The following is a 4360-nucleotide window of genomic DNA, read 5'->3' as shown; positions in this document are numbered from 1 at the left end:
ATGAACCTGCGACTTACAAACAAGCTATGAAGAGCCCTAGCTCCAAGCAATGGCAAGAAGCCATGCAATCTGAATTAGACTCCATGTTTGAAAACCAAGTATGGGATTTGGTCGATTTGCCAGATGGCTACCAAGCCATTGGAAGCAAATGGGTTTTCAAACTGAAAAAGGACAAGGATGGGAAACTTGAAGTTTTCAAAGCTAGATTGGTTGCAAAAGGTTACAGGCAAGTCCACGGTGTGGATTACGATGAAACCTTTTCACTAGTTGCAATGCTAAAGTCTATTCGGATAATGTTAGCAATCGCTGCATATTACGATTACGAAATATGGCAGATGGATGTCAAAACTGCTTTCTTAAACGGCGTTTTAACAGAAACTGTGTTTATGACACAGCCTGAAGGTTTTGAGGATCCAAAGAATGCTAAAAAGGTATGCAAGCTAAAGAAGTCAATCTACGGATTGAAGCAGGCATCCAGGAGCTGGAATATACGTTTTGATGAAGCAGTCAGTGACTTTGGTTTCATCAAAAACGCAGACGAATCTTGTGTATACAAGAAGGTCAGTGGGAGCAAAATTGCTTTCCTAGTATTATATGTCGACGACATATTACTTATCGGAAATGACATTCCTATGTTGAACTCTGTCATGATTTGGCTTGGGAAATGTTTTTCGATGAAAGATCTAGGAGAAGCACAGTACATATTGGGCATCAAGATTTACAGAGATAGATCTAAAAGGATGATTGGACTTAGTCAAAGAACTTATATCAATAAGGTGCTTGATAGGTTAAAGATGGCAGACTCCAAGCGAGGCTACCTACCCATGTCTCATGGAATAACTCTAAGCAAGACTCAGTGCCCAAAAACACTTGATGAGCGTAGACGAATGAATGGGATTCCGTATGCATCATTGATTGGTTTAATAATGTATGCTATGATATGTACACGCCCGGATGTTGCGTACGCACTCAGTGCTACGAGCAGATACCAGTCAGACCCAGGAGAGGCGCATTGGACTGCTGCCAAGAATATTCTGAAGTACCTGAAGAGGCACAAAGATGACTTCCTGGTCTATGGTGGAGATTATGAATTAATTGTTAAAGGCTATACAGACGCAAGTTTCCGAACCGACAAAGATGATTTCAGATCACAGTCTGGGTTTGTCTTCTGCCTCAACGGAGGTGCAGTAAGCTGGAAAAGTGCTAAGCAAAGCACCATTGCGGATTCTACAACTGAAGCGGAGTACATTGCTGCACATGAAGCAGCAAAGGAAGCTATATGGCTAAGGAAGTTCATAGGTGAACTTGGTGTAGTCCCCTCCATTAAAGGACCAATATCCCTGTATTGTGATAATAACGGAGCTATTGCACAGGCAAAGGAGCCTAGACACCACCAGAGAGTCAAGCATGTACTTCGTAGATTTCACCTTCTACGAGAGTTCGTTGAAAGAAAATAAGTCGAGATAAACAAGATTGGAACTGATGACAACATATCAGATCCATTGACTAAACCTCTGCCGCAGGCGAAGCACAACTCGCACACTGCAGCTATGGGAATCAAGCATATTGGAGAATGGCTTTGATATCCCTGTTTAATGTTTTAAAGTTTTAGAGTTTAAATCTTTGTAAAACATTATTGGTTAATCATTCACAACAAATGAAAAGATTTCATTTTTCCATTTAATTTGTGGTTTATTAAATGATGAGTCCCTTCAATTTGACGATATATTCAAGATAGACTGTCAGGACCAGTCCCGTGACTAAGAAATGTCTATCAAGTGAACTTGAATGTCAAAGGTTGAAAATGGTCCCTAGTCGGAGTTTTCTATAAAATCGGACGCATAGAAAACGTTAGACGACTAGAATGCAAGATGACTAGTAGTTCTGTTTCTTGAACTATGTGGACATGGCAATGTCATAATCATTTGCATAGATACTCACTTAGGGAAGACTAGTATCAGACAAGACCTATGAAACTTTACTGTAAGAGATGAAAATCTGTCATAAGTAAATTTCATTAAAATTATTAGACACTAAATCCTCAATACCTGAGTGATTTGAGATTACTTGTTTGAGAACTGGTTGCTTTGATGTTGACCAACCGTCGCATCGTAAAAGGAGGTTATAAAGGCAACGCTCAGGTAATCATCTATCAAACGAAGTCTAATCTCAAGATCGCAAGATTGGGATTGTTCTCCCATAAATCGGGATGAGATGCTTAAAAGTTGTACAAGGCCACTCGGAGAGCTAGAAACTGTGAAATGCATGGCCGTGCTCGGATGAATCATAGGCTATGATTATCTGTTTATTTGATCAGTTGAACTCTGAAACCGAGGAACACCTCTGGACATAATAAGGATGACAAATCTTACCTTATGTTCAAGAGCAAGCATCGAGCGACAAAGGAATTAGGAAATGCACACTTGTCCCTAAGGACAAGTGGGAGACTGAAGGAAATAATGCCCTTGGTCCAAGTATGCATTCTATGTTAAGTCTAATAAATGCGGTTCAGTATTCATTAACTAGTTAATATTTCAGTGAGATCAAGTGAGCTGAATGCCTAGCTAGAGGCCGCTTCAGTTCAAGTGGAATTAATGATATTAATCCACGGCTTACTCTTGACTGAACCCGTAGGGTCACACAAATAGTACGTAAACGGATCAAGTATTTAATGGTATTAAATACTCTATCTATGGATATTCGGAATCGACTGATCTTGGTTTCAGTGGGAGCTGAGATCGTCACAGGCAAGAAATGAATGCTCCGGAAACGATGATATTGCCGGAAACGGAAATATGGATCGTATCGGAAATATAAATATTATCCAAGTCGTAGATGTTGCCGGAAACGGAAACATGGTACGTATCGGAAAATATTATCGGAAATGGAAATATTGCCGGAATCGGAAATATTGTCGGAAACGGAAATATTGTCAGAACCGGAAATATTATCGGAATCAGAAAATAATTCCGGAAACGGAAATATTAAATATTTGTTCGAAACGGAAATTAATTCCGGAATCAGAAATATTAAATATTGTTCGCATCAGAAATGAATTCCGGAATCGGGAAATTAATCGGAAGCGTATCGTACGAATTAGCATCGGACGAGGCCTGCCAGACGAAGGCCCAGCACGAAGCCGGGCCATCGTCCAGCAAGCCACCGCGCCACAACGCACCAGCCAAGGTTGCGCCAGGCCCACCGCAAGGCAGGCCCAGCGCGCGCCAACGCTGCGGCAGCGTGTGGGCCTCGTGGCAATGGGCTGCGAGCTCGCGGGCTGCGCGCGCGCGCATGGCGCCCCTCGTGGGCTGCTGTGCGTGCGTGTGTGTTTGTGTGCTATACGAATCCTAAAGCTATCAGGTTTCGACATATGATTAAATTCCTAAACCTAAAAGGATGAATTAATTAAATAAGAATTCTATAAGGATTCTAGTTTAATTAATTCGTATCCTAATAGGATTACAATTCCCTTTCCGTACCTCTATAAATAAAGGCCTAGGGTCATTATTTTATATAGATTATTCAAGTATTCAAAAGTGATTTTTGAGAGCAAAAATTCAGTCATACAATTGCCTATAAAGTGCCGAAAATTCTAAGTACCTTAAGGGCGATCCTAGTTGGTCAAGCTTAAGGCGGATCCGGACGTGCTGTGGACTATCTACGGAGGGACGACACTTGGAGTCCTAAAGACTTGTTCTTGTTCGGTTCGGGCGCAGCTAGGGAAGGCACGCAACAAAGAGTATGCATCTAAACTATGCTAAATGATTATGTGTAAATAATATGCTTTCCTGGCTTTATGGTTTTCCGCATGATTTATGAATTGTCATATATATCATAACCTAACATCTGCCACTGCGAATAATACCACATCATCCGCGAAAAAAAGGTTTGACAAGAGAGGCCCATCACGACTAGCCCGTATTGGTTTCCATTTATCCAGAACAATAGCGTCTTCAATTGTCTGATACAACCGTTCCATACACATCACAAATAAATACGATGAAAGAGGATCCCCTTGTCGTATTCCCCGACTAGGCTTAAAACTTTGGGTTGGTTCACCATTCCACAACACCTTTAACGAAGCAGACGTTATGCATTCCATAATCGTGTTGACCAACAGGTACGGTAGGTTCATTTGTAGTAAAGTGTCACAAATGAACGTCCACCTAAGGCAATCATAAGCCTTCTCGAAATCAATTTTGATAGCCATAAAGCCTGTTTTTCCCTGTTTCTTTCTCATAGTATGTATCACTTCTTGCACAATTACTATGTTGTCGGTAATTTGTCTGCCCGACACAAAACTAGCTTGTGTGTTTGAGATTAAGAACGGTAAATGGGGCTTGAGACGATTAACAATCAT

The sequence above is a fragment of the Spinacia oleracea genome, chromosome 1, assembly GCF_020520425.1.
Source record: "Spinacia oleracea cultivar Varoflay chromosome 1, BTI_SOV_V1, whole genome shotgun sequence".
Lineage (NCBI taxonomy): Eukaryota > Viridiplantae > Streptophyta > Magnoliopsida > Caryophyllales > Amaranthaceae > Spinacia > Spinacia oleracea.
The sequence above is the reverse complement of the archived record's forward strand: the minus strand, read 5'-3'. Positions refer to the sequence as shown.